Genomic DNA, 15,332 nt, shown 5'->3' with positions numbered 1-15,332 from the left:
TGTAAATGCTCCAAATCAAGATGCAAAGTGATCTAAAGCATGAATAAATGATATAATGAGGCTTATGCAAAGACATGAAAACAACATGAAATCATACCCAACCCCAAGGGAGGGGTACAAGCCAATCTTCAGTCAGTAATCCCCTATTGCTCTTCAATGTCTTCAAAGCCCTAAATGTATGAATGAAATTGATGAATACTTGATGGATGGATGTTGAATGTTGTTGAAGTCTTCAAAGATCTGCTCTTTCACTGCATAGAAGGTCCTTGAAAGCCAAAATTTGGATGCTTTCAAATGAAGAAAGAGAGCTCTTATGTATGAAACCCTAGGTCATAATTTCATCTTTTGGCCGACCTAGAGATTGAATCTCCCACCAATTTCTTGGGGTTAAGCTTTATTTTATGATTGGATCACGCTCCTAAAATTTTGGGAAAAATGTCCAGGATCGTGTGCACTCCGAGCGCCATGGTCCCGACAACTTTTCACCAAATTTTTAGGGCCGTCAAATATGATGATTTTAGAGAGAATCCCAAAGTTACAGGTGATTTTGAGATGTTTTGAACCCCGAAATCAAGCCCCCAAGTTCAAAATAGGGCCTAATTAGGGTTTTTGATTAAATGATGTATTAGAGGAATAAAATGAAAGGGGAACACTTTAATGAAAGGGCCCAACTTTATGATGTGGAAGATGATGAAATAGAACCTTAGACCTAATTAATTTAATTAATTAAGTGCTAAAGGGGAAATGCAATGTAAAATACAAAATGCGCCCAGGCGGGTGCTAAACTAGGTGTGAAATTGTACCACCCTAGCAAGTGCGTACAATTTACGATGCTACATTTAGCTCCCACTTTAGCGGTCATATGAACACTATGTGCATATGCAAGCTAAAGTATAGAAAAGTAAACATTATTTGAAAAAGGATATATCCATAAGTCTGTCGAACGAAGCCCCCAGTGGTATCTGCAGTACACAGTTAGGAACCGTACCCTACAAAACACATGTTAGATCACAAAATCACCTAATGCTTACTAAGGAAGGTGATGAAAATTCAAGGGTAGCTATATGCCCCCCCTATTTCAGCTTGCTAATTTTAGTGAGTTGAAACAGGGTATCATGTTTACCACTTCGAATTGTTAAAGAATATTGATGACAAATGCTCACAAGAAGATTTGATATGAGATCAAAAACTAATAGAGAATCATTTGGTAAGAAAGAGGACTAAATCTCAATTCCAACACAACAAAGAGTGTGAGGATTTGAGAGTTCTCTAACACAAGATGAAGGATGTAAATGGAAACAAAATGCAAAGAGAAGAAAAGAAAGGAAAAAAATCATGAATACACACATTGGTGATCCATGAGAAGAATAGTGAGAGAGAAAACATGGACTTCTCACCCCTAGATCTTGTCTAGGTGATCCATGTAAGCGAGGAGAATGAGAAATTCTAGCCTTATGCCACTAGTTCCACTCAACCTTGTGCATGTGTGTGTAAGGGAGGTTAGAAGCACCTCATAGGAGTCTATGCCCAAGTATGCTACAACCTGTATATGTATAGTACAAAAGCATGACACCTCGCTCTAAGAGTCTGTGCTCTGGTTCTGAGAATGACCCATTGCTCAAAAAGTGTAATGTTTATATCATGAGTAAAGTAGAAAAAGGATACCTACCTTCATCACAAAAGAAGATACCCCAAAAATGTAACAATGTCATAGATCCAAGCAAGAGAGTTTTGCACTCTTTAAGCAAGGATAAGATAGTTGAAAAGGGATATCTTGTAATATGTGTAAAGGAGATCCTTAGAGGAGAAGAGATCTTTGTACAAAAGACACCTATCCCTGAGAGGAATTGTTTTAGACAAATATAACATCTTCAAGAATAAGACAAAGAAGAGAATAAGAATGCAATACTTCCTTCTTTGGAGAGGTGAAAGTGATTCTTAATAAAGGATGACGCTCTTTTTAACCCAATTGGGAGAGTGAATTCATTATGGATGTATTTTACCAAGTGCAAAAGAGGTTGTAGTCAAGGACTTACACCTCTTGTAAGAGAGAATCCTTGAACAAACAACAACAAATTCATACAAGGAATAACATCAAGTAATAAAGTTCACACAATCCACGAAATAGGAAAAAAGTGGATCCTTAGATAAAAATAAGGAAAGATCATTGCCTCCCAAGGATAAGGACAATGAGAAGGACTTACACAATCTTCCAGGGAAAGATTTAGACATAAAAAAAATGTACTACATACTCACATGAGTTCATGCAAGCAAGACATTAGTGTATGTAATATGCTCCTCACAAGAAGTGGGTAAGGTAAGAAAGAGAATACACATCTTCTCCCATATCTAGGAAAAGAGGATTCTAAAGAAAAGATGATCAATATTTCCACACTATTACCCCAAAGGGAAATTTTAACCATAAAAAGAAGAGATGTATGAAATCACTCTTGTCCCCATAAGAACAAGAGATAACATAGAAAATTAGGCTATTATGTTGCTTCAAAAATATGATTGCACATGAAATTGTACCATCATGAATGACAATGAGCCCCCAATAAATGAGCTACCAATGTCACATAATGATGAGCAACATAATAGCCATTAATGTTATTTAAAGACATGATAGATTGAATGAGGTATTTGAATATGACATACTAAATGCTCAACTATAAGTAAGATCAAAAACATGTATAAAATTGAAGAAGAAAAGTCACAAGAAATCTTAGAAGAGGGATGAGTGCAACTTATTAGAGCCTTATCCCTAGAGGAAAGGACTTTATGATGAATATAAGATAAAGATTCATAAGTGGATTTAGAAATTTGAGGGGAGTCATAAAGAGATTTGTTCATCGCCAAGATTTCCTTATGAGGGGAATGAGAGTTGATAGAAGTAGAAGATGATTTAGTTGAAGTGAGATCATCATCACTACTAAATATAGCATTCACACTGAGAGATGGTCTTTTAGATGCTTTGGTGGGCTTAGAAAGATTATATCCAAGTCCAAATGAATATTCATGCATGTTATGTTCTAAAGGAACTTTAATTCCTTGTGCATTTGCACCACAACCATTTCCACTATAGCCACTCTTAGCCAAAATATGAAAACCACGACCATAACAATTAGCCATTTCAGAAAGAAAAGGTGGTTTTTCATAAGACAAAGAATCAAATTCTTTAGAATTAGAGGTGTTAGTAGAAGAAGTTTGAGAAGTGGCCACAAAATTATTGCTCATAGGTTCAAGTAAGACTGATTGATCTCTATTTTCTTCCTTCTTTTTAACTTTAAGCTCTCTAGGAGGAACCCTATACTCACCTACAAAGGTGGGATTGAAATCAAGAGATCCCTAATCATCTTCTACGAGAACCTTCTCAGGATCAAAAGCCTTTTCATGTGTAGATTCAAGTTGAGAAGAATCTTCTTCAAGAACTTCAGACTCCTCCAAAGAATTTTGATTATTAGAGGGTGATGACTCGTCCATAGGTATCTTGTTTAAAGAGTCATCACTAGAAGAGGAAGGTTTAAAAGAACTCCCTTTGGAAGTAGATGTTTGCAAACAAGCTTGAAAATTAGTATCACCTATCAAGGTATATGTCTTATTATTATAAATAAATTTAACTCGTCTATGTAATGTAGAGGGGACAGCTTGCATACTATGAATCCAAGGTCTCCCTAATAACAAGTTGTATGTTAGATTTCCCGACATAACATGGATAGGAGTAGGCAAAGTAACAGGTCCCACTGTGATGGGTAAGGTGATAATACCTAATGAAGACTTAGCCACATTATCAAAGCCTCGAATGGGATGAGAGTCTGGCTCAATAAGGGATGTATCCACATTCATCTTATGCAATAGATTAATGCTACACACATTAAGGCCAGAGCCATTATCTACCAGTGTTCGTCTTATAGCAGTGTCATTTATGATAACCACAATCATCAAGGGATCATATTGATGTTGAATTTCACTAGTAGGCAACTCATCTTGAGTAAACACAATTTGAGCTTTAGGATTCATCACAGAGTTAACCAAAGACACTATATTACTGGATGTATTAGGTGGAGGAACATTCAAATCTTTCAAGGCATCTTGTAACATTCCATGATGAGCAAAAGAAGTTTGGATCAAATCCCAAAGGGATATCTTTGCAGGGGTAGCTTTAAGTTGTTCTATGAGATCATATTCCTTACCAAGAAATTGTGAAATATGTGGAGCTTGAGGAAGAATGGGTTGGGAAGGAGGAAGTGAAGTTGGGATAATTGGAGGAGGATTAGGTTTCCTATTGTTTCTTGTGTTATAAGTATGGGCAACCTCATGATAACTCTCTCTAGTTAATTGCTTAGCATACTCATAAGGGCTCTTAGTAGAATAACCTCCTTGCACAGTAATAATAGGTTTCTTAGGAGTGCAAAAAGAATCATTAGCATAACCACCTTGAACCACTAAGATAGGCTTATTTAAAGGTTGAGAATTTTGAGAAGGACAAGCACCTTGGACAGTGAAGAGAGGTTTGTTAGGTGTCTCATTCACATGTATCAAATTGATTGAGGATGGTTTAGAGGAATGAACAAAAGTGTTGGAAGAATTTTTGATAGTCTTCTCTTGCACTAAAATCTTATCACGGATTAAATCAATTTTAGGAGAGAGACAAGGGGTAGGCATTGATGTTTTAGTAGGAAGAGTAATACTAGGAAAGGTAATATCATCCTTTATCATCAAAGTATCTACATGGGGAATAAACTCTCTAGGAGAAGGATCAACATTACTCTCTAAAGTCTCACTTTTGAGAGGGAGATCTTTGAAAGAGATGTTAACCATCTTGCTTTGAACTAGGGTATCCTTATGAGTAGAACCAAGTTGAGGAGAGGGAGATGCTTTATTTTTATAGGGAGAATAATTGAGATTCAAGGAAGGTGAGAAACTATCAAGGGAGCTTTCAATCTTGATTTCATCCCCTTTGGCTAGGGGTAGAGAATAATCTATACCTTCTTCTAATGGTTCATCCCAAATAGTGAGGTTGTTCAAAGGAATGTTTGAAGTATTGTCAATTTGGGGAGAGGAGATAACATTGTTTATTAATTCCTCATCCTTAGGAGGAAGAGCATCAATAGATGTGTTAAAATCATCCTCTTTCCTCAAAATATGTTCAATATGATCTTTAGGGGAGAGAGAATTAAGGAAATTGCTTATTATTTCATCTTCTTTCTCTAAGGGATGCTTATGGGTAAGACAAACTTTAGGAGAAGGGTAAGCATTTATCATTAATTCATCATCTCTAGTGGGAATTTTGTTGGAAAAGGAAATGCCATCACTAGGAAATGTAGGGATAATGTCATCTTCTTGCACAAAAGGATCCTCGTGAAGGGAGTGTTTTTTAGGAGGAACATGAACATATTTCTCCAAAGATTCATGCTTAGGAAGGAGATCTTTGAAAGAAGTTCTCATAACCTCTTGTTGTACTAACATGCCCCCATTGGAAGGACCAACTTTAGGAGAAAATAAGTCAATGTCCATCAATACCTTTTCACTTAGAGAGGAATCATGTAGGGAAGGTGAAGTAACATTAAGAAAGGTGTTTATGATATCATTCTCTTCCTCTAGGATAGCTAAATAGGAAGGGCACATTTTAGGAGAGTTGTCAAGATCACTCTTAAAGTCTTCATCCTTAGAGCATGGGAGAGTCTCAAAGGGATTGGTGACAACTCTTTTAGGCACTAAAATATTGTTATAAATGGGGGGAAGTTCTTTAGGAGGAGGAAAAATTGAAACAAGGGAAGCTAACCCATTATCACATCTATGAAATGAATGCATCATGACAACAATTTTCTCTTTCAAATGATAACACATGCAAAATAGAAGGAAATGTTTAATTTTAACCAATGCAAGCACTTAGAATGTAGATTTAGAAAATGAAATTTATGATTCAAATGAGTTCCTAAATCAGATTTGAAATTATTGATCCCAATTAAGCTATCCACAAGTTCAACTTTGAATTGAAAAATTAGGGTTTTAGCAAAAATTTCCTCTAAATTTTTTTTTTTTGGAATCTTGCAAGAAATTAAAACTTGTAAATAGCATAAAAACTCAAATTTGAAAAATAAATCAGAATTAGAGAAGATTGGAATTCACGTCGGGTTCACCAAAAATGTGTGGGGGGAAAAGTGACACTAAGCAAACATGCCCTAATCTCACTTTCAATCACACATTTGTGGAATACGAAAGAGCCTAGAGGTATCACACAATTGGCTACTTCTTTTTGTGGAAGAGAGAGCCATGGGATACCTATTAGGGTTTCTATTCCTTTGTTGTAATTGAAAGATAAAATGATGCAAGTTCAATCCCTAACCCTAAAGTGCAAGTATGAACTAATAACAAGATTGCAGAATTGAACTTGAAAAATGGAAACCTGTAAACACAACGACAAGACAAGAATGCAAATGCATACCCAGAGTTAAAATCTGAGTGAAACTATTTGGGATGGAGGCGCAGGTGCCACTGTCCTAATTTTGCCCTTGAAACTACTCTGGAAACTGCTATTTTGCAACCTGAAAAGCTATCGGAAAGTGCTGAAAACTTGTTGTCTAACAGAGGGACCAAGGTGCCCAGCGCCCCTGTCCTGGCAGGACCAGGGCGCCCCATGCCCCTATCCTGGTCTTTTTCTTTGAAACTTGGTGTGTAGTTCTATCTCCGTCTGCTTCTTCTAGATCTGTAACTTGCAGCATCGTCCGAATTTTGAAACCTGCACTTATATCTGAAAAGGTGTGGTGGGCGGCTATATAGGGTTTTGCCTTAGTCAAACCCCCGCTTTGGTGATTTCCACCTCCATGAATAGCCAAGTTGTATTGTAAAAGTATTGTGTGTGTAGACCTTGTGTGTGTGCAAGATCCTAAAATGCAAGTAAGCAAACTAGAGCAACCTAGAAAGTAAACCCTAATTGCTTGTAAATGATAATGTAAATGCTCCAAATCAAGATGCAAAGTGATCTAAAGCATGAATAAATGATATAATGAGGCTTATGCAAAGACATGAAAACAACATGAAATCATACCCAACCCCAAGGGAGGGGTACAAGCCAATCTTCAGTCAGTAATCCCCTATTGCTCTTCAATGTCTTCAAAGCCCTAAATGTATGAATGAAATTGATGAATGCTTGATTGATGGATGTTGAATGTTGTTGAAGTCTTCAAAGATCTGCTCTTTCACTGCATAGAAGGTCCTTGAAAGCCAAAATTTGGATGCTTTCAAATGAAGAAAGAGAGCTCTTATGTATGAAACCCTAGGTCATAATTTCATCTTTTGGCCAACCTAGAGATTGAATCTCCCACCAATTTCTTGGGGTTAAGCTTTATTTTATGATTGGATCGCACTCCTAAAATTTTAGGAAAAATGTTTGGGACCGTGTGCACTCCGGGTGCCATGGTCCCAACAACTTTTCACCAAATTTTCAGGGCCATCAAATATGATGATTTTAGAGAGAATCCTGAAGTTACAGGTGATTTTGAGATGTTTTGATCCCTGAAATCAAGCCCCCAAGTTCAAAATAGGACCTAATTAGGGTTTTTGATTAAATGATGTATTAGAGGAATAAAATGAAAGGGGCACACTTTAATGAAAGGGCCCAACTTTTTGATGTGGAAGATGATGAAATAGAACCTTAGACCTAATTAATTTAATTAATTAAGTGCTAAAGGGGAAATGCGATGCAAAATACAAAATGCACCCAGGCGGGTGCTAAACTAGGTGTGAAATTGTACCACCCTAGCAAGTGCGTACAATTTACGATGCTACAGATTCACACTTTTCTTGTTGAAGATCTGATGTTGAGGATTTATTTTTTTCCCTATTATGGTGAACCATATTGTCCTAGTTTGCCCCCATTGTGTTGCAATGTTGAAATGGATTGTGATCAGCTGATATAGAGACCTCTTGTCCATTATAGGGAAATTTGACACACTGGTGATGCGTAGAAGGCACTGCCTGCATTTCGTGTATCCAGGGTCAACCTAATAAAATATTGTATGTGAGGTCTATGTCTAAGACCTGACACATAGTATCTCTTTGTATGGGGCCAACTTGAATTAGTAACAATACTATCCCTTTAGAGGATCTTTCCTCATCATCATATGCCTTTATAGTATTTTTTTTACATGGATCAATAGACTCCTCTAAGAAGCCTAATGCACAGATAAGTTTTAAGGTACATATATTAAGTCTACCTCCTCCATCTATCAATACTCGTTTTACTCGATGTTTATAGATGATGACTTCAATATGGAGAGGAGTGTTATGTGGATGACTTAATGAGATATTATCATGCTTTGAAAAGGTGAGATTATGAGGTCCTGTCATATGAGCGACCATGGCTTGGAATTTATCAGCATCCAGATCTTGAGGTACATTGGTTTCCAACAATGCTTGTTCCAATATGTCTTTGTGTTTTGGCACCAGTTTTAGCAATTCTAGTATAGATATTTGAGCAAGAGTTTTGCGCAGTTGGCTGACTAAATCATATTGAATTTTGGGTATAGTGTTTGTCATTGATGTATGGCCCTTCACATATTTTTGAGCTCTGGTTGTTATGTTGATAGATTCATGATTATGCTAGTCTCAGACTGTGATGACGTTTACATGATCATCTATAGCTGATATATGATTGATGGTGTTATTGTAGATGTGATTGATACGAGCCCCATGGGTATCGTTTGAAGTTGAAGCTCCATCTTTGTTGTAGTTTGGAAGAGGATTTTTAAAGGCTCCATGGTCACCATTTGTCTTAAGACCATCCACCATTAAATCACCTCTATCAATCATGTCTTGAACAATGTTTTTCAATCTCATACAGTCATTTGTTTGATGGCCTTTGTTGTGATGGAAATCACAAAAGTGCGAGTCATTCCACCAAGGTAGTTTGATTTGTGGTTCATAGTTGTTGATTGCAGGCAAAGAGATAATCTTGTTTGCCAGGAGATCTCTGAATGCTGACTCCAGTGATTGACCCAATGGTGTGTAGACACGTTTTTGAAAATTGGTGGTGTTACCTCGTGAATTGTTATTAGGTCCTCAATTTGCAGGATTGTTCTCAGCATTGTTGGTGTTATTGGTATTGTTGGTGTTGGGTTGACCTTGATTGGTATTTGGTGCATATGTGTTAGTGTCTAGGTTAGCACCTTTGGGATTCTTTGTAGCTTGAGGATTTCCTAATAATGTGAGCACGGTTTGTTTAGATTTTGGATCATTTGGTTCATTTCCTCCTTTGTTTCCATTGTTCTTATTTCTGGTCTAGAATCTAGATTTGTCTAAGTTTTGGTTATTGTAGCTTGATGAACCTGTTCCTTCTTTGAAGAATGTGAGTGTTCCTTTCTTGACACATGCTTCTTCTACTTGAATGTTGTTTTCAATCAATCTAGTGAAAGATGGTATGCATTGGAGTTTGAGCCTGTAACTCATCTCACTATTCAAGTTATTGATGAAAATTTCCATTTTCTCCTTTTCAGGAATATCTCGAGGATATCGTGAAACCATACGTCACCAACATTGAATGAATACCATGAATGTCTCATTGTTTTTTTGTTTGCTATTGCAAACATCTAGCATGGTTATAGCATGTTGAATGTTATATGAATAGTGAGTGATGAATTTGTTGACTAGCTCATCAAATGATCTAACAAGAGGTGTGATTTTGGATAACCATTCCATTGTTTGTCCTCCCAAATTTCATGGGAATAACCTCATCAGATAGGTATCATCATGAGCGAATTCAAGACTCATGGTATAGAATTCTCTAACGTGATCACAGGGATCACTTTTTCCATTGTATTTATCAAATTTAGGAACATCTGAGTTTGGAGGAAAAGGGACCATGTGCAATCTTTTGTCAAATGGATAAGGACAAATTTCATTTAGTGAATACCGTACTGTTGTCCCTTGTTGCATGTCTTGCATTTATCTTTGTAACATTTGCATTTATTAAGGGAAACCAAAGGCGCATTGTTTTGCCAAGGGTAGAGTTCTTCCCTTGTATTAATCTTGGGTTGAAATGGTGTATGGAACGGTATGTTTTGCTTGGGGATGTTTTGTTCAGGAATACCTTGCTCAAGGTCATGTCTTCTCTTCTCTTTGTCTTTCTTGATATTCGTAAGTTTGGGATTTTGTTCGAAAGATGTCTGGGTCTAGGTCCTTAGGATTTTTAACTCCTTTGCTTGTGAGCATGAGTAATTATTTCTCTTTGTAATTTTCTATGAGTCTTTCTACAAGTTTTTGGAATGAAGCATTTTCTTGGCACTCCTGAAGAAGTTCTTTAGAAATTTCAGTATCCTCTAGATGTGGACCTTCAAAAGGATTTGATAACCTTCGATCCATACTAGATTCTTCTTGTGTCTCACTTTGTTTGTTTTGTTGAGAGTGAGTGACAGGCATTTTTAGGAATATTCAGGGGTTGGTGGTGGTAATCACGGGAAGTTATAAGTGATGCAGTCATCGAGAAAGAATGCTGGATTGATCTTTCCCCCATGATTTATGATTTGATTGAATGCAGATTTTTGATAATATGCCCTAGTCTTCAAAGGCTCTTTGTCAAATTCATTGGATTTGTTTTGGATATAAAGTTTGACATGATGAAGGAATGTTCAATGAGATTTGAAGAGTTGATGATTGACATATAAAATTTATTTCTTTTGATAAATTTGGAAAAATTTGGTTGTTGTTTCTTCAATGTGGTGTTATGATAAATATTCTTTCTTCTTAGAATATGGGGATTAGTCATGCATAAGTGATCAATGGTTTCCTTTGATTTTCTTTGGATTTAGTTGATCTTGTTTTGAAAACTCAAGTATTAGTTTATCAAAGTGAAGGTTTAGATGCCCCCTCACGAAAAAGCGTGTCAAATGATATGGATAAAGTCTCCCGATATGGAATCTTGATTTGACAACCAGTGGTTTTGAATAAGTGTTTTTGAGATAAAATCCATGAGATGATAAAGGACCTATTTGTCACTTGTGATGATGTTTCCTGATTTTGATAGGATAGATATGTTTATCGCTCAACCAGTTTTGGATTTTGACAACTTTTGTTTGACATAAATGTTGCTCAAGAAATAGTTTGTAAAGCTCTATTTTTTATACTCTAGTTTGACGAAAATGAAGCTGATGAAAGGATATTTCCAAAAATGTTTTCTAAATTTTCAAAATTTTTTAGTGTTTTGCCTTTTGTTTTTTTGGTTTGGATCACATGCTAAAACAGAGACCGAATGCACTATAGAAATTTCTTGATGCGCTAGGGAAAAGACCCCAGGCACTAAGGTGCCCCGGTCTACGTGCTAATTGGTTAAGATTGTGAAAATTTGTTTTCTATTTTGCTTAAAAGATCATGTGCTAGTATGGGCCTACCACGCACTAAGTGATAAACCTGATGCGCTAGTTTTTGACTCCTATGTACTAAGCTAATGCTTTCATGCGCTAGACTATTTCTTGGACGTGCTAGCTATTTACTACTGCTTTTGAATTTTGGTGATGCATTACTTTTAAGACTAAATGTGCTAAAGTGAAGGTTTTATGTGCTAATAGATGTACCACACATGCTAAGAAGTTGTTCTCACGTGCTAGACTGGCTTGATATTTTCCTTTGGTTGGTTTTTTTGCAAACTTTGGATTTTTGTTTTGAGTTTTTCAGTACTAATGGATGATTTTCTAAAGTAACAAATGCAAACACAACACCAAAAAGACAACCATTTTGCTTAATCTAACAACAAGTGTATGTTCTGCGAGGATGTGTTCAAATCCCCAATGTTTTAACAAGTTTGGATACAAATAATACACTTCAAGAAGACTCTTTATTCAAAGGTCATAAGTAATACCATAGCCCACTAGTCTCGATATTCTATCAGCTCAAACAACTGTGTCACCCCCTAGGGGGCACCTATTTTTTTGCCTTTTGCTAGAAGTTAACCCAAAGTGAATTGCTTCACAATTGAGTAGTTATCTTGGGAGATATATGGTGAGTGATCTTGGGGGCAGATTCTTCCCCACCCTTGCACTGTGATATTAAAAATGTGTAGTTACTGACTTGGCTCAAGGTTTCTATTTCTAAGGTTCGTAATCAAGCTACTTATTCAGTCGTCAGTGATAAACTCCCTCAGGAGGCTTCCCAACATTTAGAGCAAAGGCTTTACGTATCTCAAGGATACTGGGGGAAGGCTAATCGCTATGTGCAACCATTGAAAAGGACTTTCATCACTTTCCACTTTTGATTATAGTGGGTTGTAACACTTGGCATCAAAGTCATTTCCCACTTAGGTCATTCCCCTCACACTGGCCATAAATGGCTTTAAGAGTTGTTTTCAACCCCTCAGGAAGGTAGGCCTGCTAAAAGTTTTATTGCTTGAAATACTGAAAGCATAAGAGTAGTCTAGCCTTTTGATCACCCAATTAAGGGGAGAGCATATACCTTCTACTTTTGAGACAAGGCAATCAAGTTGTTCCTTTTATCCTATCAATTCGGTGATTTTCTAAGATCTATATGGAGATGTTGCTCCACAAAAACATGGTGTTTATTTTATTTCCTCAAATCAGTGATTATCTAATCTAGGAAAAGAACCTAGTCAACAAAGCAAAACTTTGATTTGGTCAACAAAAGAAAATCGACAAAAGGGGAAAAACTTCCCTCTTTGATTGGAATTGACTTTTGTGACTTGGTGTGATTCTTTATTTTGCCCAAATTTAAAGATGGATTCTTTAATGCACCAAAGGATGGTGAAATTCTTTTTAGGCCCTTTGGCAAAAATGAAAATTTGTATTGTTCATTTTAAAGCCCAAATTGAGAAATTTTCTCCTAGAAAAGCAAGAGAAATTCTGATTGTTGTTTGTTTTATCTGCCCAAAATAAAAGTGAGTTAAGTTTTACTTAAACAAGAAAAAAAAGAAATTTGAATTTTGCCTAACTTAGAAAAGTTAGTAAAAATTTAAACTACTTTAGTTCTAGCCTAAATAGATCCAAAACCTACAATCAAAATGTTAGTAACCTACAAAAAAAAAAGTCAGTTAGTTAGCAAAAAGATGAATTTTGTGGACTTCTACAAGTCTAAATTTTAATTTTTGTTACAAATTAGCTCTTTGTTTTCTATTTGTGATGCACTACAGAACATAATATACACGCTACAAGATGACTATGATGTGCTACTCTGTTTCTCTAATGCGTTGTTCTGTATTTCTGATGTGCTACTCTATTTTCCTCCTGCGTCAAGACCCATAGGAAAATATTAGTGAGGACGATGCAGTAAGCTAAGGATGTCACATGCTAGATGATGAACCCCACATGCTGAACAAAAAGTGGGATGCGCTATACTGTTAACTTGATGCGCTAGGAAATGTTTCCCATGCACTAATTCTTGTTTCCTGCGTACCTACAAAAGGGGTTAAATTCAAAAATTGATTTGATATATGGGGGCGAGCCCCACGGTGGGCACCAGAAATGTATGTGGGAAAAGTGGGTCGATAGAACTAAAAATGTGAAAAATGGAACTCTAGGGAGACTTGTCCACACACCCATAGGACTTCCTAGTGCAAGCTATGGAGTCATGAAGTATGGCTTAGCTTCCCAAGGTTGGTTCCATGGTTCTCTATCTCACAAGGTCCCTCAAAACAATGTTTTTGCTCTCAGATCATTGAGCAAAGTGGTTTACGGATGACAAATGCAAGAACGAGGGATGCTTTGATAGATTTTAACATGAAATGTAACCTAAGCTATGTATGATCTTACAAATGCAATAAACTATATTATAAGATGACAAGATTAGTAGCAAGACTATCCTAGCATGATATACTAGTTTATGATTAAGCTAAATGATAAGGAAAATACTCTAAACATGCATATTTAGATTAATTCCTATTGAAAAGAGAGGCTAAATGATGAGCACAAATGAAATATTAAAGCTTGTATGGATTTGAGTATAGGTATGATGCTAAAGACTTGGATTTGAAAATGGAGGAATGAGAGCTCTATTTATAGCAAAAATAGGGCAATGGATGGCCAAGATTGAAAGAATTAATCAAGGGTTGAGCTTGAAAGTTGCTCAATCCATGTTTACAATTTTCACCAATGACATGGTGACAATTGGCAACATAGGGTTGGTTGAGAGGAGATGTAAGAAGCATTAAATGCTTGAGAAGACCTCATGGTTATCTTAGGGGGTAAGGGTTAAGGTTAAGTTAGGATTACCCATTGGATAAAGCTTTTATCCAAAGGATAAACTCTTGTGCAAAAGATTAAGGGATAACCATGGTCAAAGCAATGAATGCTTGATGAGACCCTTGGGTTACATGGAGGTTGAGTTTAGGAAAATTCTTTAATCATGCTAGAGGGTTGAGTTAACCATTAATGGTTTGGGAGACTTTCAAAATTAAGTGGTTGAGGCCTTTAAGGGTTTCCAAAGACTTTGAAGGTTTGAGAAGTGACTTCCCCTTGCTTAGGGATGTGACAAAGTTTAGGAGATGGGTTAGGCTAATTAGAAGTGATTAGAAGGGTCTATAAGGGGTTAGGAATAGGTTTTAGGAGGCAAGTGGGGGATGTAATATTTTGCAAGTGGATGAAGAGATAATAGGATTTAATTGAAATAAAATGAATTTAATTCAATTTGGTTGCAATTTGGGAAAATTAAATAAATTAGATTTATTTAATTTGGGATAACTATTTAATTAAATTTGAATTTAATTAAAAATTGGATAGGGGATTTAATTGAATAAAATGATTTATTCTATTAAATGTTAAAAAGAGGCCTAGTGATTTTAATTTAAATAAATTAAGTAATTTACTTAATTAAATAGAGGAATGTGGGTTATTCAATTAAATTGGATTTAATTAAATAGAGAAATGAACATAAAATATTCATTTGTTATACCAACTACTCCCCCTGAGAAGTAGCTCTCCTCATCAAAGCTAGAATAAAATATTTCTCTATTAATTCTATCAGTTGATGACAAACATCAACTATCTAAGTCTCTACCGGTGGGGGTAGGACTCCAAGTTTCTCTCTGAGATACTCAAATCTTTCCTTAGGCAAAGGCTTTGTAAAAATATCTACAATTTTCTCTTTAGTATTCACATAAACCAATTTCACTTGTTTTGCCTCAACATTCTTCTTTAAAAAATTGAATTTGATAGAAACATGTTTAGTCTTAGAGTGAAATTGTAGACACCTAAAAATGGTCAACACTTGCGGAGTCATACTTTAACATTTGCGCATTGCCTCATTTTAGGTTTTTGCATTGCATTAACATTTCTCCTATGATTCGCACTTGGTCTTTATCATTTGCAAGCATCGAGTCATTCTTCTACATT

This window comes from Cryptomeria japonica, chromosome 10 (assembly GCF_030272615.1).
Source record: "Cryptomeria japonica chromosome 10, Sugi_1.0, whole genome shotgun sequence".
NCBI classification, from domain to species: Eukaryota; Viridiplantae; Streptophyta; class Pinopsida; order Cupressales; family Cupressaceae; genus Cryptomeria; species Cryptomeria japonica.
This window is presented reverse-complemented; position numbering follows the sequence as displayed.